This window comes from Giraffa tippelskirchi, chromosome 5, assembly GCF_054371585.1.
Source record: "Giraffa tippelskirchi isolate mGirTip1 chromosome 5, T2T-mGirTip1v1.2.pri, whole genome shotgun sequence".
Classification (NCBI taxonomy): Eukaryota; Metazoa; Chordata; class Mammalia; order Artiodactyla; family Giraffidae; genus Giraffa; species Giraffa tippelskirchi.
The window spans coordinates 57,949,986-57,973,558 of NC_137279.1; the positions used below are offsets into that span (position 1 = coordinate 57,949,986).

Genomic DNA, 23,573 nt, shown 5'->3' on the forward strand with positions numbered 1-23,573 from the left:
TGAGAGAGAGAGAGAGCTTGGTCTGCATTTAACTGATCTGTACAATGAGGAACCAAAAGGAAAAAGAGGGAAGCTAATGCATGCACATTCTTCCTGAAGAGAATATGGTATGTGAATTACGTGGAAAAGCATTGGAATTAGAGTTTGAGCATGCATTTTGAAATTTTTCCTGGGCCATTCATGCCTGTCTGACCCTGGGAAGTTATTAAGTTCTCTGAATTTGTCATCTCGGTAAACATGTAAATAAGAAAAGCATTTGATTCCAAGATGGTTGTGGGAGTTAAGTGAGACTCATGGCTGTAAAAGCACTTGAACATTCTATGCATTTTTAGATGGTGAGGAAGAGTCATTGGGTCAAGCAATTCTCCATGCTTAACAGGTCTGCCCAAGGCTGAGGTCGGTTTATTTAGCTGCAGAGTTGTCTTTGGGAAGTGCATTTCTTGTCCACTGTGGTCCAAGAACTGTGGACCAAGTATGTGGTGGGTACTTTACATAATATTTTATTTAAGGAGGAAGCAGGAAATAGTATGCAGCTGGCCAGTTGAATGGAGCAAGCTTGGTAATTCTAATGTATGCAATGCCAGTGCACAAGGAACATATTTACCCGCCCTTACAGATGGCCACAGCTTGTCTAAATACACGTGTGAATGACTTTGGAAACAAAAACAATGAATCCAGTCATTGTTTCCTTTGTCTCAAACACTGCCGGTCATTCCACTTTTGTCTTGACATTGATGTTAATCTAGATTTCCCTGGGTTTTTGTTAAGGCCGAAGGAATCATTGTTTGGCAGGAAGTACTAATTAATAATGATATAAATTTCATTCAAGGAAAAATTTCCAAGATATAACAGAGCTAATTAGTGTAATGCATCAGTTGAACTCCAAATTCTAGATTCTATACAGATCTCTTTCAAAAAGATTTTTATGTAGGATTCACTGATAAGTGTCTAGCCAATTCTTCCATCAGAAATGGACTACATTTCAAAACCTAAAGTGAAGCGGTAGATAAAGAATTATTGGAGAAATCTGGACAGTTTGTGCAGACGGTATATTTTTTTAAAAGATTCAGAAATCTGCTTGGGTTTTACCTGAGGTTGGTTGGCAGTGTGTTCTGCTCTAATTCACAAGATAATGATCATTGTAACTCTATACTTTGTGACTTGTCAAACCTCAAAACTAAAGGGAACCTAGAAATCATGAGATATCTAAGGATCAAGTTTGAATTTAAAAGTAAATATTCAATATCTCCTATCAAAATTCATTGGGTCTTAATATATAGAATATATATTAAACCAATGAAGAAAGCAATTTTGATGTGGTTTAATTATGAGGCAATGTTAAAAACTTTGACATGCGTGTAATTATTTGAAAGTAACTGAAAACATAGCATGGGCTTCCCAGGTGGCGCTAGTGGTAAAGAACTCACCTGCCAATGCAGGTAAAATAAGAGATGTGGGTTCCATCCCTGAGTGGGGAAAATCCCCCGGAGGAGGGCATGGCATCCCACTCCAGTAGTCTTGCCTGGAGAATCCCGTGGACAGAGGAGCCTGGCGGGCTGCAGTCCATAGCGTCACACAGAGTCAGACATGACTGAAGCAACTTAGCTCTCAACGAAGATAAAGCACAGACCGTGGAAGGCGACAAAGAACCTCCCAACCATTATTTGTTGAGAAGCTATGGCTTCCTGTGAGAGTGATCATAGGGAGTAAATGAACCCAGCTTGAGTTTCTTTTACATTTAGGAAAATATATTAAACACATAATATGTTTAGTGTCAGGCTAGGTCTGTTAAGAGAATAGAAATTAATTAAGTCTCTCTTTAAAGACTTATCAGTCGCTCAATAGTATCCAGCTCTTTGTGACCCCATGGACTGTAGCCTGCCAGGCTCCTCTGTCCATGGAATTTTCCAGGCAAGAATACTGGAGTGGCTTGTCATTCCCTTCTCCAACACTATCTTTAGGGAAGTACAATAATGCACATTAAACTATTAAGATAACAATACAATATAGATTTGTGCAGAAAATAAATGCTATGTGACACATTCATATGTATGGTGACAGAATCAGAACTTGGATTGAAGTTTCGGCTACAGGTTTGGTTTTGTTCTTTGGTTGGGCTGGGTCTTTGTTGCAGTGCACAGCCTTCTCTAGTTCTGACACTTAGGATTAGTTGCCCCGCAGCATGTGAGATCTTAGTTCACTGACCAGGGATTGAACCTGTGTCCCCTGAATTGAAAGGTAAATTCTTAACCACTGTACCACCAGGGAAGTCCCCAGCTATTATTTACTAGCTGTGTGACTCTCACCTCTTTAAGCCAAGGTTTTCCCACTTGCAAAATGGGCATAGTTTCGTCTGTCTTATAGGATTATCATAGAATCAAATGGGACCGAGTATTTGAATTTTTTTTGGTATATGATGGAGACTACACACATTGCAGGAGGAAAGGAAGAAAGACACTGAAAGCATTGTGCTTGAGAGTAGGGGTCATGTCTCAGCTGACCTGTACCCCTGATTCTGGCCCTGAGCCTCGTTCTAAGGGGGCTCAGTAAATGTTAATAAATGCAAGCATACCAGGCACTTAGGGTCAGCACTTGACCTATATTATTCTTTAAATCTTCCCAGTAATCTTGTATGGTAGATGTACTGTCTCCATTTCATAGGTGAAGAATCAGAAGTTCAAGATTTTAAACAACTCAGTATCAAGTAGGTAGAAAGTAGTCGGGTCAGGATAGGAAGCTGTCATTACATTACAGGGTAGGGAATGACCATTACATCTGAACCATAGTGTGGGCAAAATGAAAAGCAAAAGATCTGGGTAATTGACCAGGTACCCAGGCAGCTTATGGGCCAGCTTTCAGAGAAGCAGGTGAACATTTCCCTGTGCTGCCTGACACATTGAATGTGGCCTTTGGTTAAACCATCAGTCCTGATTTCTACCCTTTGAAGTAAGATGTCCAGTTGTGAGAAAATACCATATAATATACCATAGCCTAGACTTGTCATCAGGACAGAAGGAGGAGGAAGGACACTGAGGCACACACAGATACTGAAGTGGTTAACCAGTGACTTGGACTAAGTTTGCCCCAGCAGCCAGCACCCCGCCCCTGAACCCCCTCTATCTCTTACACTGTCTTCACTTTCCCTCTTGGAGTTGGCAAAGTCTAGAATCTCCATCCTCCTCCATCATAGGGTGGTAAAGAAGGTGATGCTGCACCAAACAGTGTATTCATACTCTGCTTGCCTGATCCTAACATCCCAAGAGCCCTATTCTATTAGTAGGTTCGCCTGGAGTGAACTTTTACAGTTGTGGCCAGTTTAGAATCAACAGTCAAAAAGATGGCCCCCAACCAAACAGGAATTTGGTAACTCCGACTTCTGAACTCGGAATTGGGTACCCAGATCTCCAATCCTGATTTATTTTTCCTCGGTTTATTTGTGAGGAATGTCCAGGGAGCCTGAAATGCTCAACGCGGCCTTAGTAACCCACAGTGGATCTGAAGTTTTGTGTAACAGAGAGCCGTGCCTTTTAAAAATTAGGGTTCATTTTTTTAAATTCTATAAAAATACAGTCCATGGTAGGTCAGGACAGCAGGGATTGGGGACTATATTTAATAAGAGTCCAGGAAATACCTTGTACTGTTGGCAGAGTCAAGCCAGTAACGGTGTTTAGATTCCCAGGGAACTGCGCTAACCTATTCGAGGTGAAACCTGGGATGGGGTGGGAGGGGAGAGATGCCTTGTACGCTCCTCTGTGACCTGTGGTAAGTCTGCTGGGTTGAATTGTGTGAAGTTGTCAAAGGTGGCTCTGCTCTCCAGCCCTTGGCACCAGCTCCGCTGAAATGTGATACCATTGGTTTTCAGTAAAGGTTCCTTTCTGCAGGGCTGCAAACACAGATCAGCTGCTACTGTGTGTACACAACCAGGGAGCAGATCACCCAGCACATTCAAAGCAGCCTTTTTAACCCCGAGACTTTCCAAGATCTCCTCTCCAAGCAGGAAGTTTCCTTCTCTGTTGTCAGATTTAGCACCGCGCTCTTGTCATCAGATCCGCGCTAGACTCCCTGCTGCACAGTAGAGAGGCTTCCTTAAGACATTTGTCCTTGAAACTGCACCAAACTCTTGGAAGAGCCCAGAACGTGTAAGTATGTACGATTTAGGCAGCAAGCGGACAGGGCAGAGCTGCAATCAACCATTATACAATATCCGATTAGCAGTGCAGGAGGGATTTTTCTGACGTTTTGTTACATTCATTTTCCATTCGTTCTGAGGAAACAAATCAATTCTAGCTTCTGATACAGTGACTTTGCAGTAGATGGGGTTGTAATATGTTAGCTTTAACTATTTGCTGTTCTCATTTAGCGTGGAGATGTGACTTGTGGGACGATGATGGTGGGCATTAAACTAGAAAACTTATAAATTTTGATTAGGAATGATAATTGCTGAGCATGTCCATCTTGAGAAACAAGTTTGCTTTGGGAAATGTTTTTAGAAGAATTAACCACCTAAATTCATGGACAGTAGAATGAATTTGGACCGTCCTTGCTCTCAATGAAACATATTAGTTTGCAGTTTTAATTTACTCGTAAAGAGCATTCCACTGGGATTTTTGTCTTAATTGAATCCTACCCAAGGCTGTCAGTGTGATGTTTTACTGGCTTATGTGTATCTGGTTAAGTTACTTTGCTGGTTTGCAGTCTGGGTGAACTGTTGTTCAGGCACTCTTTGGATCCTAAGAGCAACCAGGTGAAAGAAATGCTCACAAAATTGGGTGGGGGTTGGGGGAGGGAGAATTTATTTTCAAGGGTGGTCGTGTTACTCTTGAGAGCTGTTTAGCTGCACGACGTGTACGGCTGTCAGATGGAGACCACAGACCGAATACTCTGAAGCTCTAAGTAGAATGTCAGCTTGGCCACTTTCGTAACTCCAACCAATAAAAAACCCATGCCCCTTTGCTATCAATTTTTAATATGTACCAATACTTGGGTTTATAAGATTAATTTCTCTCTGATTAGGCTGATTGATAGCTGGATTGTGGTTTCTTAAGAGCTGGTTCCCTGAAACCCACAGCAGGGCTGCATTCCATTTAACTAGTGAATGTAAAAACGGGTAACCATGGATTCAGCCCCTACTCACTGCCAGTGCAATGACTTGTTGTAAACAATACAAATGAGCCAGGAGAGCAGAGGCAACCAGACATGAAATGATTTTAATAGAAATTACGGTAAAAGGTCATGTGATTTGGGATCAGCTTCTGTTCAGTTTTAAAGGGAAAGTCCGTCTTTTCTCCCCCATCTTGCCCACCCTGCCCCCCTCTCCCCCCTCGCCTATTCCCGAGCAACCCAAGTAGACAGCTCCACAAACTTGGTGGGTCCCAGGCTCTGCTTCCGTGGAGAAGGGTGGCCACTGTCATCTGGGCAAAGTGTGGTGACTGGTGGGTTTTCACGGTAAGTACCTTCCTTTTAGAAACCCAAAGGACATCTGCGTCTTCCTGGGCTTCCTCCATGGAAGGCCATGTTAATAGTGTGCTCTAGAAGTCCTCAAGCTTTGATGTAGGAGGAAGAGGTCATTTTGTTCCTTGGCTTTTACGTGATGCCACTGTCTTTTCTCTGCCTTCCTAAATCTCCGGGTTATTTGAGAACCTTGGCCTTTCTGAAAGCTGTTCTTGGCTTTAGAAGCCACTCCTGCAATATGGTAATGAGCACACGCAGATTCTGGGAGAAGCGCCGTGTCTAACCTCCAGATTGGAGTCCAGGCAGACCTTTGCTGAGTTCTACAAGGACGCGCCTTTGCGATATGATTTGCATTTGTCTAGTAGAAATGATTTCTGGACATGAACGTGGTTGTAGATTCATACATTTGCCTTCAACCTGGAATCATTAACACATTGTATGTGTGTCAAATGCTACCCTCATGGTTTGTTTGGTACTGACCTCAGCTGTGCTTGTTAAAGGCAATAAGAAACTCTAGTCTTCAGAGTTGGGGGGAAAGGGGACACTTAGAAGCCAGATTTGGAGAGTGGTCTGGCTGGTACCCAGTGTGCAGGAATGAAGGGGTTCAGAGTCACTGTGTTGGACATTCCTGGGCACTCTGAGGAAAGGTCTGTCTCTACGTGTGTTATGTCTCAAGGTGAAATAGACTTGAACTCGTTTATGCACAGATGGTAGAAATCATCGTATCATCTTGGAACAAAAGATCATGCTGTATGTATATTTTACCTCCTTTTATCGTACAGATTCTTCTGAATAGATGCATCGTTGTACATATAGAGATGTCATACTGAATAATAGAATTTGGGTTGTTTTTTTTTTCTATTAATGCCTTCGTTACAATAAACCCCATCGGCACATGAAAAAAAGCTTGGGGGGTTGTAATTTAGAAGTTCAGTAAGATAACAGAGCATCAGTCTTTTCTGTATCCACTCAGGAGTTTTATCTAGCGGACTCTTTGTTTAGACCTATGAGTGTTAACACAGTACTTATATTTAAACTTTTTTTTTAATGAGCTTTTTAAGATGTTGGAGTGCCTCATCACATGCTTAGACTGAAGAATTCTTTAGAATGTTATGGTTGTCTATAGCTTCATGGTTTGTTAGCTCTTCTAATACTAGGTTTGCTTATCTAAAAGAAAGGAAAGAAGAAACTGTAGTCATTCATGTTGTGAGGGAAAGGAACAATTTGAAGCTGACAGGGGAACACCAAGTCTTGGTGAGGTGATAAATGATAATGAAATACAGTATTTTTACTTTTACCAGCTTTGGTTCCTTACACCGAAAAACAGGAGTAAAGTGTCAGCTACAAGGTGGTTAGAAGCACAACCCGTGGAGTGAGACCTGGGTTGGAGATTTTGTTCCAGACCTGATCACTATGCTTAAGAATTTGAGCAAAGTGATTTCACCTCTCTGTCTGACACATTGTCCTCTGTAGACTGAGGAGGGTCAGGCCTGCTCATGGGCAGGTGAAAGGGTTAACTGAGTTGATGCATAGAAGGTATTTTCCACCATGTCTGGCATATAGTGAGTGCTTCATAAGCTGTTCCTAGTTTCATTATTATTTTTGATTGAGGAAACATTTTGTGAAGTAGAATCCTGCTCTAAGCGTTGGGTCAGAGATCAATAGTCACATCATGGGCTGGTCCTGCTCTAGTGACGGTTGTACACGCAGTAATTGGTCATCACTTGGGAGATGGAGATTTAGTTTGTAACCTAATGTAGTTTTTTAACATAACATTTGCCATAGGCCCAAAGTAATATCTTTTTGCCATGTAGTTTTTCATTTCCATGCGAATTATTTAGAAAATTATTTAAGTTTTTTTGGTGTGTGTACTTTTGATTTCTGATACAATGGGTATTTGAGGCAACGTGAGCATTTTCTCTGTGATCCTGTTGCCAGAGCTGAGAGCAGAAAAACACCTAGGAGTATAAGACCTTCATCATTACATCAATCCTAAAAGCTTAAAACTAGTGGTAAATAGTTCTCAAAGATAATCACATCTACTAAAGAGCAGTAGTAATTCACAGGGTAGTAAACATGAAAGTTACATGCTACCAAAGAGATATTTCTTTTTTTAAAAAAAAATTTATTGATGTATGCTTATTTACTGTGTTGTGTTAATTTCTGCTGTAAAGCAAAAGGATTCAGTTATATATATTCTTTTACATATTCTTTTCCATTGTGGTTTATCTTGAGAAGATTGTCTACATGTTTGCTGTGTCCTTTGACCTTCCTGAACTCTAAGCTTCTGATTCTCTGCTTCCTGTCTGTCTCCCCACCTCTTTCCTTCCTTCCTTACCTCCTACTGTCCCTCCTTCCTCCTTTCCTTCCTTTTATCTCTTATTATTCTCTCAACTCCGTAGCATTTTCTTTTTCTTTGTGAATCAGAAGGGTTCAAGGGAAGAGAAAAAGAGGGAGAAGAGACCCGCAGTCTTTTCATGTGAGTCCTGGTTTTATAAATGGAAACTTTAAGAAGAGTCAGAAAAATCTGTTTTTCTTTCTCCTGCTATTGAACTGGAGAGGCACATCTGAAGTGACCTGCAGACTCCAGGGAAGCCTCGTTCGGTAACTATTTGTTGATTCATTGATTAAACGGCCTGGAGGGAAGGGGCATGAGGTACGGAGATCCCCTTAGTAGTGAGAGCTTTGAAACCCCAGGCTGCAGTGTGCAGTAGGTTGGCTTCTCTGTGACCTTCCAACCACTAATCTCCTTTAAGAACTGAATCAAAGCAGTTAAGGGATTTTTGTCAGATGGATTTTGCCTACAGTTGGGTTTTTTGGCAGTTGCGTGTCAAAGGCAATACATTCTTCACAGGGATATGAATTTTTTTTTTTCCAGAAAGGAATGAAGACAAGATGCCAGCAGGATTCTCTAGAGAGGGCCTCTTGTTTATCCATGGTAATGTTCAGGCCAGGACAGCTGTAAGGTGGATGACTTTCTCACACTTCCCAGCCAACCTCCTCCTTAACCACCCTTGTCTGGTGGTCTGGTCAACAAATGCTCTTGTGCAGCAGGTTCCTCTCCATAATCTTCTCTTCCAAGGGCAGAGAGAAAGCCTGCAATTAGAATTGATATCATGTGAGTGATGATGGGTATCTGGTATCTACTTTCAGGCAGTTGTAGTGTGTAGAATTAGAGCTGGAGATGGTTCATTTTAAATGGGTAAATGACTGTTCCAGAGTCACACAACCCATGTGTTGTACGGCCAGGGCTACAACCTGAGATTTCTGATTCCCAGGCTGGCACTCTTTTGAGGGCTTCTGCCTTCCAGTGAATAGACAAAAGAGAGAGAGTTTATATTACATTGGAAGAAAACAAGCCAGTTTAGTAAATGGTAAGACTGTTTTAAAGAGATTGCTCAAAAGAGATATATACATTTAGTTCTAATCCTCAAGCTGTAATTTAGAAGCTCAGTGAGCCTTGAGAAGGATACCAAGTCATTCTAAGTTGTGATTTCCTTCATTGTACATCTGAGATTAAAATAATAAAAAATCAGTGACAATAACTAAGCAATAAATATAATGCTTATATTTTAGGTTTGTTGTGAGAATTAAATAAGATTATGTATGGAAAGTCCCTAATCTTATGCTTGACACAAGATAGATACCAGTAAATATTACTGTCATTCCTCTTTTCTTTTCCAGGTTGGTGGTGGAGTCCTGTAGGGTAGAATTATGAGGAAAGTCTTCAGAAGGCATCTGGAATTATGTAGCTCAATGATTTTCAACATTTTTTTTTTTCTGCTTTAACACATGCAGAAAAATCTATGTGAAGAATGCTTGTTGGTGGTGTTGTTGTTTAGTTGCTTAGTTGTGTCTGACTCTTTGTGACTCCATGGACTGTAGCCTGTCAGGCTCCTCTGTCCATGGGATTTCCCAGGTAAGGATACTGGAGTGGGTTGCCATTTCTTTCTCCAGGGGATCTTCCTAACCCAGAGATCAAACCCACATCTCCTGCACTGGCAAGCGGATTCTTTAACCCTGAGCCATCAGGGAAAGCCCATGCTTGGCATAGAATGATCAATAAATAGTAACACCGTGGTGGTGATGATCATGGTGGTGGTAGTGATGAAAAGATGCGAATGCTGAGCACCTGAGGTCCTCATACCACAGATGAACCCAGGGCTATAAGGAAGTCCTAAAGCTTTAGTTTGGATCGCACTGCTTCCTTTTCTATAGTAGAGAGGAAATCACAATGTTGGTGAGCAAGAGCTATGCCATTATAAGTATATCTACACTCATTTAAATTAAAAAGATGGATACGTTTATACATATGGCTAAGGCCCTTTGCTATCCATCTGAAACTATCACAATATTGTTAATTGGCTATACTCCAATATAAATAAAAAAGTTTAGAAAGAAAATCATAAGCAGCCTTCAGTACTTTGTCGTTGTTGTTGTCCACTTGCTAAGTCGTGTCCGACTCTTTGCAAGCCCATGGACTATAGCCTGCCAGATTCCTCTGTCCGTGAGACTACCCACTGGACACTGAAGTAGTTACCATTGTTCTTGTCTTGTCTTCAGACAATAACACTGGAGTGGGTTACCATTTCCTTCTCCAGGGGATCTTCCTGACCCAGGGATTGAACCCATGTCTCCTGCATTGCTGGCAAATACTTTACTACTGCACCAGCAGAAAAGCCCTCAGTACTTTGTTACTGGTAACAAATTACTAGCAATTTGGTTGGTCTAGAAGATGCTATCTTTCCTAGCATTTTGAAAGGTGCTTTACATCCTAGTCCTGAACTCATGGGTTTGAGCCTTGGATCAACCACTCAAGAGCTATGATGACCTAGGAAATAACTGAGTTAATACCTGGAAAGTATTAACAAGAAGAAAAATGTCTAGTACACAGTAAGTGTTAGCAATTCTTAGAAGTTTTTGTCTCTAAGTTATTTGGTGGGGCAGCATCCTACCTTCAAGATTCCCTCTGAAAAATCACCATTATTAATGTTAACCATGGTATCATTAATAATAAAACTGTGTTTTAGTTTTAACATAATAAAAGCTGCTCTTTATTGTGTACTTACCATTTAAAAAGGCATTATGCCATGTGTTTTAAATGGTATCATAATTGATTTAATTCTCCCATTATTCTTTTGAAATAGATAGTGTTACTTGCATCTTACAAATGAGAAAATGGAGCCTACAAGAGGTAATAGAACTTGCCCAGCTAGTGAGTGACAGACAAAAGCCTCCAATTTATAATCTATACATATCTCCCCTACACTGCTCACTAAGTTGGAGACAGTTTGCAGAGTTGGTGGAAAAGGTGTATTTCCTGGAATAAAAGAGACCCAAGAATCATAAAATATATTTCTTCTAGGACATTTGGGGGCTTCCCAGGTGGCTTAGACAGTAAAGAATCTGCCTACAGTGCAGGAGACCTGGGTTCAATCCCTGGGTTGGGAAGACTACCCTGGAGAAGGGAATGGAAACCCGCTCCAGCCTTCTTGCCTGCAGAATTCCATGGACAGAGGGGCCCGCCAGGCTACAGTCCACAGGGTCACAAAGAGCTGGACACGACTGACCGACTAACACACACACACAGAGGACATTCGGGAGACTCAAAGCAGAAACAGGGAAGATGAGCACGGTATAAAGCAATTTATTTTATTTACTCAATAATCAGAAAGATCTAGAAATATACTTGATCTTAAGGACGGAAAGAGATAAGAGGCAGTGGTGGAAAAGGATAATGAATAATGAGGAGGAAGAAAAGGAGGAAGAGGAGAGTGAGAGACACAGAGTGGCATAGAACATGGCTATCATTTAACACTCAAGCAATCATGGAGGCAGATGAGCCCGAATCATCCTCATGTTAGACATTATTTTGTCCAAAGCAACAAAACCAGAAAAAATGGACTTGGGGTTTACTCTATGTATTCTTTTTTTTTTTTCAAATAAATTTATTTATTTTAGTTGGGGGCTAATTGCTTTACAATATTGTAGTAGTTTTTGCCATACATTGACATGAATCAGCCATGGGTTTACATGTGTTCCCCTTCCTGGACCCCCCTCCCACCTCCCTCCCCATCCCATCCCTCTGGGCCCTGGATGTAAAGATAGAATACATACTCTATGTATTCTATCTTTACATCCAGGGCACTCTCCTGCTACATTATTCTGCCTCTTGAGACATAATGATTCATACAAAGATATAGACGCATGAGAGAAAGAAACATAGGTACACTGACTTGCAGACAAATAATATCAGAACCATCTTTTAGCTTTTACAGATGTGAACACGAAGACTTTCCAAAGACCCCTTGTGCTTTTGCAGCTATAGGCATAAGTTAGATTAATTCATATGCAGAAGACAAGATGTTTAAAAATATTGTTAAATATTCAACACTGTTTATTTAAAATTAGGTTTTTACTTCCTTACTGAGTTGATTTAAAAAAAAAAAAAAAAGATCTTGTGGGTTGTCAGTGACACTGTCTTCCTAACTGTACAGATGAAGAAAAGGAGTTATGCAGAAGTTAAATTATTTCCCTAAGATCATAGGAGTTGATAGCAGATATGAAAGTCCTCTGGTTTTTGACCCTCCAGAAAAAGACTTTTCTCTTTCCTGTGATGATCTCTTCTAATAGGTACGGTTATCACTTAATCAGCTTCTAAGAACTTGGAGACACATGAATGGAAGAGTCACACCTGTGTACATAATGAGGTTCTTTCTTCGAAGTAGAAAGAGAGATTGACCCTTCCCTGAAGGTTTTTCTCTTGCCTTCAAGTTTGGAAGACCATCTCCTGATCTTTAAGGAGTGACATAAGGGCTGTAGTTTACAATGTTCTTTTTCCCCCTAGAATCCAGGCTGGGCACTGGAGAGAATCCCGTGCCTTCTTGTGCTTTAGCCTCCTGGGGTCCACCAGATGCTGTGGTGTCTTCCCCAGACAGTTGCCTGCTGCTCCCACGATATGTCCGACTGGCACTCTGTTTGTAAGGCAGATGGAGTTCCCTTTCAAGAACTACTTTCTGCTCTGCATGCTTGTTTTGAAGATGTGGGTTTTTGTTAAGTACAGGGGGAAAGGAAAAGAGGGAGGTCCCAAACTGTTGTGTGAGAAATGAGAGGCAGTGCAGGTACAGTGGAAAGAGGCAAATGTGGAAAGCTCTGTAATTTCCAAGGTTAATGCCAAGGTCAGACCACCTTCTCAATCAGTTTAAGCAGAATCCTTAAAGTTAGGCCACTGGGAAAACTTTTTCCTTCTCAGGGGAAAATCTGGTAACTGTTCAATAACGCTTTTTCTGTGTTTAAATGATGAAGGTAGAAAAGGAAGATTAAAAGGGGGTAAATGTGATGGCTTTTCACCTTTTCCCTTAGAAAGTCATGGAACCATCTGGCCAGCTTAGAGGAAAGCTGCTTGAGAATAACCGTGCTTGTCGATGAATAATTGTTTGCTTGCCAGGTCCACTGCAATAACATGCAGAATGACCCCTTCTAGCTTTAAGTATTTCTTCTACTAACACATGATATTTGTGTAGTGAAAGTTTATGAAGTCACAAATTATCATTTCCCTTTTATAGGTAAGTTAACTTAGCAAGATTAAGTGGCTTGTTCAGAGGGACACTGTTAAAAAGAGAGCGAAAGGCTCAGAATTGAGTCTTCTGACATCTAGATCTGGATTGCTTCTACCTCTTAGCAATTCCAGTCTTGAAAGAGGGTTGGTGTGGGGTAGGACTGAAGACTGTGTGGGAAGGGCGTTAGAAAAGGGAAAATAGATGGGGAAAACAAACAGCCCTGAGAATATTAGAAGAAATAACTTGTGATGTTTATTTTTGTGGTGGGTGTGGTACCTGTGGCTACAGGATGGTGCAAAGATTCTGATTTTTGTCCTCAACTAAAGATGAAGGCTGGGATTTCCCAGAATCCACCTGCAGTTTGGGAGACTGGGTCAGGAAGATCCCCTGGAGGAGAAAATGGCAACCCACTCCAGTATTCTTGTCTGGGAAATCTCATGGACAGAGGAGCCTGGCAGGTTACAGCCCATGGGGTCGCAAAGTGTGAGACATGACTTAGCAACTAAACAACAAAGATGAAGGCCAGGGGACAGGGGAAGGGAGTCCCCCCTGGATGGCTCATACAGGATGCAGGTGACTTCTCCCTGCCTCAGTCCCCTGACTTTCCTCTCTTAGGTCAGGCCCTGGATTGAAGATACACTCTCAGCTTCTCAGCAGATGGAATCGAGGCAGCTCTAAGCAAAAGAGAAATGACCTTGTACATGCACACTTAGTTCCTGTTCATTCAATGCCCTGCCCACTTTACCACATCATGGGGGCATAATCCAGGACAATAATAGCATCTTAAACATGAAGGAGCAACTAAATGAGATCCAGTGTGTGAGTGGACGGTGCAACATTCCTTCACCAGAGCAATTAATACCCTTCGGATAAAACTACCTTGGCCTGATACTTAGTTAAAACATGGGTGCCATTTTTTTCCCTCCCTTTGGAATGAAACCTTATAAGTCATGTGGATATTAGAAAGTGGAAAGAATGTGTATTCTCTCTCATTTGAGCTCTATTTTTCTAATCCCTGGTCAGTAAGATCCTAACTCAGTTCTGGTAATAGCGTGAATTTCTTGGTTTGTCTTCATTCTCAGACTATGTCAGAGTACTTACATATTTCATAATGGCTCTGAAATCTTCAAGTTGATCTGGCATTAGTCAGCATCTGACCGCAGATTCCTGGTAGGAAGTCCATTCAAGCTATTGCTAATGCTTCAAAAGTACTGTATGTGACTGGCAGAGTGAACACACTGGTGTCCCAGAGATGTCAGGTTTTTGGCCTCAAACCATCTTTAACCGGCAGCTACTGGCTAATATTTCAGCATTACTTTTAGAATGTCAAACTATTATTATCATATGGACAAAAAAAAAAATCTTTCAGCTGAAAGATGCATGCTTAAAATCAAAATGTTTGTACGCTAGAAGTTTACTCTCTCTGTCTCTCCACTGGATTATTTAATACTTTAATTTTGGTAAAGTTTCACTTTCCTACTTCTAGAAATTAGAGGACAACATTGCTTTCACTCATCTGCTATGTTACACAGACACAGTACACGGCCGAGGTAAAAGATAAAAGATCAATTCTTATGGATCTCAGAGTTTCAAGCTTTCGAGGCTGCGTTATAGAAACTTTGTAATTATTGTGGGTAATCTTGCAGAAAATTAAATGTTGAGTTTGCATAAGTGAAGAAGTTTGGACTGTTGTGCTCACCATAGCTTGTTAGTGGGTAAGCATCTCACCACTCCTGTCAGGCTTTGGGTTTCACTTCACTGCTAGTAAAATGCTATTTGTAGCATGAGTGAAATCCCTAGTAGGGATACACCACCTTACGTTTGAGGCATATTTTAGAGAACCTGTGTCTGTAGTTTACTTGTCTGTTTCAGAATGACTCTAGACCAGTGGTTCTCAGCTAAGGGCAGTTTTGAACCCTAAAGGACAATGTTTGAAGACATTTTTTATTATTGCAACTGGGAAGAGGGTGCTTTGGGCATCTGATGAGTAGACACCATGGGTGCTGCTAAACACCATTCAATGCACAGGGCAACTCTCTGTACAATACGGAATTATTCAACCTCAAATGTCAACAATACTGAAATCGAAAAGCCTTGCTTTTCCAGAATTTAAAAGGTAAAGAGAAAGTACGTTGCTTTAACATTTTCAGATTTTATTTATAAATGGATGATTTCATGATTCGAATTTCCCCCATGGGATGTAGAATAAATATGAAAACTACAAACAAGTCATTTTGTTGTTCAGTCACTAAGTTGTGTCCTACTCTTTGCGACCCCTGAACTGCAGCATGCCAGGCTTCCCTGTCCTTCACCATCTCCTGGAGTTTGCTCAAACTGATGTTCATTGACTCAGTGAACCATCTCACCATCTAACCATCTCATCCTCTGTCACCCCCTTCTTCTCTTGCCCGCAATCTTTCCCAGCATCAGAGTCTTTTCCAATGAGTTGGCTCTTTGCATCAGGTGGCCAAAGCTTCAGCTTCAGCTCCAGTCCTTCCAATGAATATTCAGGGTTGATTCTTTTAGGATTAACTGGTTTGACCTCCTTGCTGTCCAAGAGACTCTCAAGAGTCTTCTCCAGCACCGCATTTCAAAAACATCAATTCTTCAGTGCTCAGCCTTCTTTATAGTCCAACTCTCACATGCGTTCATGACTACTTGAAAAACCATAGCTTTGACTATAAGGACCTTTGTCAGCAAAGTGATGTCTCTGATTTTTAATATGCTATCTAGGTTTGTCATAGTTATTTTTTCAAGGAGCAAGCGTCTTTTAATTTTGTGGGTGTAGTCACTGTCCACAGTGATTTTGGATGTCATATATTTGCTTTAAAAAAACAAGTCAAATATTTACTTTAAAAATATTTGGGATATATTATGTGCATTGTGGCTATTGAACTATCAATACATGTAACAGCCACCATCCCACAGTATCATAGCTACGACTCATGGAGAGCTTGCTGTGTACCAGGTACTGTCCAGAGCATCTTCCCATATGCTGATTCAGCTGATCCTCAATGCAGCTCCACCGAGGAGGTACCATGATCATACCCTTCAGTACTCAGACACTCCCATGCTTGACTCTGTAGGAATAAGGTGAGCTCTGGCAGGAAATGTATGGAACAGAGCCATGGCAGCACTGACAACAACATGTGTGGGAAGAAGAAGGCTTTATTGTTCTAAATGCCCCTGGTTGCTCAAGCTTTTATTCTCTGGGGATGTTATTGCCAAAGCACTTCTCTGGGAAAACTAGGATTGGCATCATAAAGCAAGTTTATATTTGCTTCTAGAGGGAGGAAAAAGAAAAAGGTTTTATAACTCTCTGCTTGCCTGGCCTGCACCTGGTTCCATGCCTGTCTGTCTTTTCCTCTCCAATAACCGTTCTCAACAGAACTGATCTTCTGGTTGTGTGTAACTGATGGAGAGTGAATATCCATTGTCAGTTATGAAGCGGTCACTCACACCTGAGGCCGTAACCTTCTCTCTGACTGTTCTCTGTCTCATCTCTCTCCCTTTAAAATTTCAACATCAAGGTGGGTTTGATACACTAAAATCTCACATGTCAAAAAAACACACAAAAAAACCAGAATCTCTCTGGGCAAGTCTCATGGGAGAGTCTCCAAGAACACATGTAACATGGAATTTTCCCTGGAAATGCCACATCAGAAGTCATATTCCCAGTGGGGGCTTCTGGGAGAATTGGGAAGTTATCTAGATTTGCTGCTTTCACACCTTCTGGGGGTTCTGAGTCCAGGGAATTAAGTTGGTCATAGCTACACACCTCACCTTTGCCAAACTGGCCTGTTGTATTAAATTTCAGTTGTCATAAAAAAACCGGAAAGGAAAACATCACAAATAACTGGAAATATATCAGTATTCTGAGCAGCAGTATTTATGGGGCACTAATAGATATCCTAGGCTATTTATATTTCTAGTAGCAGTTGAAACAACTCTGCTTTTCTCTTACTGTAAAAGGCCTGGTACTCAAATTGGGGAAAAGTCTCAGTTCAGTGGTTGACTTCTTTAAATTCTTGCTTTTCTCTCCTTTCTTTCCTCACTGAAAACCGCAAATAAAACACAGTAAGGATATATTCAAGTTTGGGGAGTCTATAGAGAGACTGGCATAACTGGGGTACAGTAGAGACTTGGCTAGAAAGAGGCCCAATTCACATATATATACCTGGCTGCATCAGGTCTTAGTTGCAGCACACAGACTCTCTAGTTGCCGCATATGAGTTTATTTCCTCTGCAGCATGTGAGATCTTAGTTCCCTCACCAGGGATCAAACCTGTGTCCCCTGCATTGCAAGGTGGATTCTTAACCATTTACTCACTAGCTTGTGACCTTGAATCAAATAACCATTGCCAAGTTTCCATGACTGTAAAATGGATCAAATTATAATATATATATGTGTATATATATATATGTGTGTATATATATATATATATATATATAGTGAAGATTAAATGATGTGAAATATACAAAGCACAAAATGTAATGGGTTTGGTGGTTTCTGGGGTAATACCGCTATTATTGGGTTATTAATCTACATATTGCTGTACATATAATACTTCTGGAATCTTGAGAAACTGGACTTAGTACTTAGGTTTCTAAAAAGTGTAGTCTGAGGACTACACATTTAGATTCATCTCTGTAGTCATTAAAATGCAGATTCCGGGCCTCTAGCGGGAGTGTTAAATAGGAATCTCTAGTGTTAAATGTGGGCTCCAGTAACTTGTATTTTTAGAAACACCTGGTGGGATTCCCATACAATTCAGCGCTTGAGGAGCCCTGGGTTAGTGGACATCCTTTCCTGCTCTGTGATGCCCTTCCCTTCCTTTCCGCAGCAGCAGAGAGAAGTCGAGAGAATTGCAGCTCCTCTAGCTGAAGGTTCTTCTCACCCAGGCGGAGTCTGTCTTTGAAGGTAGGAATTCACCACTCTCCAGTTTATAAAGTTCTTTTTATGGTCGGCCCCACGGGGTTAGGTAACCTCAATGATGTGATAATGAGGGGGGACCAAAGGTCACAAGATTGTGAACATCTGTGAGGAGATTGTAGGCTTAGCCTCTCAGGTGAGGGAAAGGTGAGCGCATCAACTGTGCCCACACTTCAAAGCATGGAGCTGGTTTGCTGCAGCTAACTTAATTATCTGTGCTATTGATATCTTCGACAAACATATCTATACCCCAGATCCGGTTACTTGCTACACGGTCCGAGAGAGCAGGAGATGGCTGTTCCGCTGCCAACTTCCTAAAATGCTTTTGAGAGTCAGCTGGGTCGCCTAGTCCTCTCTCGTTCTTGGATTAAATATAAAAATAACTATGTAAAGCGTTGCAACCCTCTTTTCCCTGTCTGCTGAAACGGCACTCTCCTAGGCTTTTTCTAGAACCCATTAGAGGAGGAGGAGGCGAGGCAGGGTAACGGTATGTCAGACCCCAAAGCCTTACATCAGATGTTCTTCCAAGATGGGTCCTGCTGTTAGGTCTCAGCTGAGGGAGCAAAGAGCTGGTGGCGTAGGTAGCTGCCTGGTGAAGGGTTGACTGAGCGGCGGGAGTCTGTTCCGATATCACCACCCTTCTTCCCTGGTCTCCATAGACTTGTTAGTTTCACCGACCTCTCCATCAGAAGCCCGGCAGGGAAAGAAATGCAACCCAAACCAGGCGACCTTCTCACTTCTGAGCCATCAAAGTCTTGAATATCGAGCAACATTTGAGACTACAGACCAAAGGGAGGAATTTTTCTCTCCCAGGTTTTTGCTGCTCCAAACCAGCCTTGCCTCTTGTTACCCCCCAAACACTAGCACCAGCTTATAAACAGCATCTCAAAAAGAAGGACTTCAATCCCTTCAATCCATGACACTCTTCCTTAAAAAAAAAATTGTATTTATTTATTTTTGGCTGTGTTGGGTCTTCCCCATTGCTTTTCTCTGGTTGTGGAGAGCTGGGGCCATTCTCCCTTCCAGTGTGAGGGCTTCTCATTGTGGTGGCCTTTGGTTGTGGAGCACAGCCTTGAGGGCACGCTAGCGTCAGTAGTTGCAGTGTGTGGGCTCAAGAGTTGTGACTCTGGGACTCTAGAGCATGGGCTCAATAGTTGTGGTGCAGGGGCTTAGTTGTTCCATGGCATGTGGGATCTTCCTGGACCAGGGATCAAACCTGTGTTTCCTGGTGCTGGCAGGTGGATACTTTACCACTGAGCCACCAGGATGTCCCTCCCCTGCTACCCCACGCTTCCTTTAGATTGTAGCTCTTGAGAACAGATTTCTCTGCCAGATGTTGCTTTCATTTTTTTACCTCCTTACAAGGAATATTTTTGGGTCTGCATCCGGAGCGATGGGCATTATGGTGGATCTGTTGACTTTTCTGCCAGGGATGTGATCTGAAATGGAAAGAAACCAGATGACTCAACCCCCCCCTCACGGCCTTGAAATGGAATACAGTGCCCTGTGCTTTGCCACCCAAATGTAGCCTTGCTGTTGAAAGCTGGGATGTTACCCAGGCAGAACCCAGAGGAGATATGTTCCGTTTTTTGCCTTATTTTCTTTCACGCTTGTAAGTCTCTCACACTTGCTGTCCCAGCTTTCATAACATGGTCATTTTAAAAAAATGATTTAATTAATTAATTAAATTTATTTTTGACTGTGCTGGGTCTTTGCTGCTGCGAGGGCTTTTCTCTAGTTGCGGAGAGTGGGGGCTACTCTCTAGTTAACAGTGTGCGGGCTTCTCACTGCAGTGGCTTCTCTTGCTGCGGAGCAGAGGTTCTAGGCATATGGGCTTCAGTAGTTGTGGCTCCCAGGCTCCAGAGCACAGGCTCAATAGTTGTGGCTCACGGGCTTAGTTGTTCCTCGGCATGTGGGATCTTCCTGGATCAAGGATCAAACCCCATGTCCCTTGCATTGGCAGGCAGATTCTTTGCCACTGAGCCCCCAGGGAAGCCTAGAACATGATCATTTAAATGATAAAAATGCTGGGGAGGGAGTGCTGGAGCATCGTGTAAAGTGACTGTGTCATTCTGTCTCACGTTCCAAATATTAATGCAAATAGAATTAATTCACATGCCAGGGGTGTCTCAGGAATCCATTTTAAGTTGACACTGAACTTGGACTTGAGATTTTCCCCCGTGACTACCCATGTTGAAAAATGTTTACTAAACAAGACGGTGCTGGGCCACCCTCGATCTGTAAATTCACTTAAACTAATTGATTAACTAACCCTTGATTTTAACTAGAAGCAAGCAGAGGTTAAAAAGTAAATGACTGTTTCACGTTCTTGTTTAGTGGTGAGGAGGTTCCCCATGTCGTACCTGGCGTATCACTCTTATTTTATTTGGAGGAAAGAGCAAAGATGATGTAGTTATCACTCATGGGTTCTTTAATGATATGATTTCTCAGTTCATTAAGGATTACCTTGTAAAATATATCTGGTTTGTAGATTCAGTGAAGAGAATGCCGATTCCTCTTTATCTTGCATTAAATTTAGTTTGTGGCTAAACGAAGACTTTCTGTGTCTTTCTAGTTCTCCCAGCCTTGTCTTTCTATTCCTGCACAGTGAATTTAATAAAGAAACTATCTTGGAGTAATAATTCCGACAAGCCCTGGACATTCCTTTGGGGGAAGAGGACTGACCTTTTCCTGTTTTTAATAAAACCTCTGTGAATTTGGGTTTGGCTCCTGTGCAGTCCTGTGCAACTGTCTTTTTATTCCAGAGTTAAGGGTGGGATGAGTCCATTTATTTCCTCTGAATTGGGAACCTGAATGCAGTCTTGGGCTCTTGTGACGTTTGTAACATGTATGGCCTATTACATTTGGTTCTTACACACATTTAGCTACTTTGAGTTATATTATCGCCTATTTTGGTTGTTGTTAGATTTTGTTTTTTTAATTTGTGATTCAGTGCCCCATCTATTTCTAAAAGAACTAGGAAGGAGTCATTTTGTAATACGAGATTGAATTCTGCTATGGTGATTGGCAGGACATCTTATCCTAATGGTGATGCTGGCGATTTTAAAAGCTTCATTTTTGTCTTTGTATTGAGCAAGGAGCATTTTCCACCTTATTAACTCCTGAAAATCCCACTGGATGAATAATTTGGAATGGAAGAACTTAAGACCTTTTAGGGTGAAAAAAAAGAACAAAGCTACAAAATTTCTTATGATTATTCTTTATGGTCACTAAAAATATTTGGCAGGCTAAGTAAAATAGCCTATCTATGAAGGTTGGATATTTTAAAACAGAATAATGTGTGTAAAATAATAATTTGTAAGAGACACCTTCTCCACTGTCTCAAGAAGATACCTGTACATTCATTTGGATTGTTTAGGCTTACTCAGAGGCATTTATTCCCTTGTATCTTTCTATGTCATTTTCAAAGTTGTTTTGATTTCATAACTCAAAGTTGACTCTTTTCTCCTGAATCATAGCATATTCCCTGAGAAACAGAGGAATTTAGTTGCTTAAAAAGGTAAAGATGTCTGAATAAAGTTAATTTAGTATAATATGATACAGCAAGCTGATTTTTATTAAATCCCAGTAAAGACGGTAAGTGTTACTTTACCTATGATAACAGCAATGGTCCAGCCCTCTTCAACCATGTAAGAATACAGTTTTCTGGCCAGGATTTATTTGGCATTGTCTTTCTTTAGCTCGCTTAGCTTAATTATACAAATATGAGAATCCAGTAAATGATGGAGACATTAAGAAGTTCAGAGGAAAGGGGAAATCACTGGACTCATAAAAACCTTTAAATGGGTCTACATTATCTTCAAATTAAATATAACTCGGCAAAGACTTTTGTTGACCTTCACAATATGACCTCAATCATCATTTCCTCACATTCTTTTCCACTTCACCCATGTGCTTTGCATTGCCTTCTCAGTGGGGGATTGGATGATAGCAAGAAACTCCTAGTCTTTTTTTAAGAAGAATATTTTTATTGATAATGCAACATGAATGCAGAAGACAACATGAATCAAATGCATGTCCTAATGCTCTGTATATTTATATGTTGTATGAAATGTGTGTACATATATGTGTATGTATACTGCATATGTATTGTACACCAGCTGGGACAGGAAATAGAGTTTTGCTACCCCAGAATCCTTTCCCTCTGCCTCACCCAATCACAACCATTTGTACCCCCCATAAGTAACCATTATCCATTATACTAGTCACTTCATTATATTTTTAGAAACACATTTATCACCCAGTGGGTATCCACAAACACCATGTTTAGTCTTGGCCATTAAAAAAAATCGATATGCCTTTAAGTCTTTTTTAACTGTAAAGTTCCCTTGTAATCCCTTTCATTTCCTTACAATTTATCTATTGAGGAACTTGGGCTCTTTGACCTCGAGAGTTTCCCTGGGCCTGAGTTTTCCCAACTGTACACTCATAGTCCATTAGACAAGTTATTCAGCCCTGGCTGTCCTGCAGATTGGCTGCTGGATCCAGAGACTGGGTCAGACTCTGGTCTGATCCTTTTGGCTCCACTGTAGGTGGTGTTTGACAAGAATGCAATCATAATTGAAGCTCAGGTGGTTCCAGTCAAGCCAGTGGGGACCCATTTGAGTTGGGTCTTGAGTCCTTTGGTCATTGTCTTAAAAGCCCTTGATAACTTTCCTGCTGTCTGGTAATACAAGATGTTCCAGGTTCATCGTGTATATTTCCTGCCCTAGATCTGGAATCAGCCATTTTCTCCAAGAAGCTCTGATTTCTTTAGGTGAAAAATGTTACAGTCTGAGTGCTAAGGATACTCCCTACTACTGGGTTTGTCATTGTTTCCTAACCCTTTGTAAAGGACAGGATTGGGAATCTACCTATCTGTCAAAAACTCATAAAATGATAGAGATAGTTTGCCGGTTCAGTTCAGTTCAGTTCAGTCACTCAGTCTTGTCTGACTCTTTGTGACCCCATGAACCACAGCACACCAGGCCTCCCTGCCCATCACCAACTCCCGGAGTCCACCCAAACCCATGTACACTGAGTTGGTGATGCCATCCAACCATCTCATCCTCTGTCGTCCCCTTCTCCTCCTGCCCTCAATCTTTCCCAGCATCAGGGTATTTTCAAATGAGTCAGCTCTTCGCATCAGGTGGCCAAAGTATTGGAGTTTCAGCTTCAGCATCAGTCCTTCCAATGAATATTCAGGACTGATATCCTTTAGGATGAACTGGTTGGATCTCCTTGCAGTCCAAAGGACTCTCAAGAGTCTTCTCCAACACCACAGTTCAAAAGTATCAATTCTTCTGCACTCAGCTTTCTTTATAGTCCAACTCTCACATCCATACATGACCACTGGAAAAACCATAGCCTTGACTAGAAGGACCTTTGTTGACAAAGTAATGTCTCTGCTTTTCAATATGCTGTCTAGGTTGGTCATAACTTGCCTTCCAAGAAGTAAGCATCTTTTAATTTCATGGCTGCAATCGCCATCTGCAGTGATTTTGGAGCCCAGAAAAATCTTACTATATATTTTATGAGCTTATGAATTCATATTGATACTCTAGTTCAAATGTGAGATTATAGAGTATTATTTTACCTCCTCTGCATTACATTTATATATCCTTCCTTCC

General features: G+C 41.3%; 1 protein-coding gene across 5 annotated transcripts in view; it reads left to right on the forward strand.

Moving 5' to 3' along the window:
* Positions 1-23,573, forward strand: part of ESRRG (estrogen related receptor gamma) — a 682,819-nt gene that overhangs the window by 57,606 nt on the left and 601,640 nt on the right. For 2 of the 5 annotated variants that reach the window (XM_081484982.1, XM_081484980.1), the window contains exon 2: positions 17,855-17,931. The exons of the other annotated variants lie outside the window; for them this stretch is intronic. The gene's annotated coding sequence lies outside the window, so the exon portion shown is untranslated. The remainder of the gene's footprint in view (positions 1-17,854; positions 17,932-23,573) is intronic. 5 annotated transcript variants of the gene reach the window in all.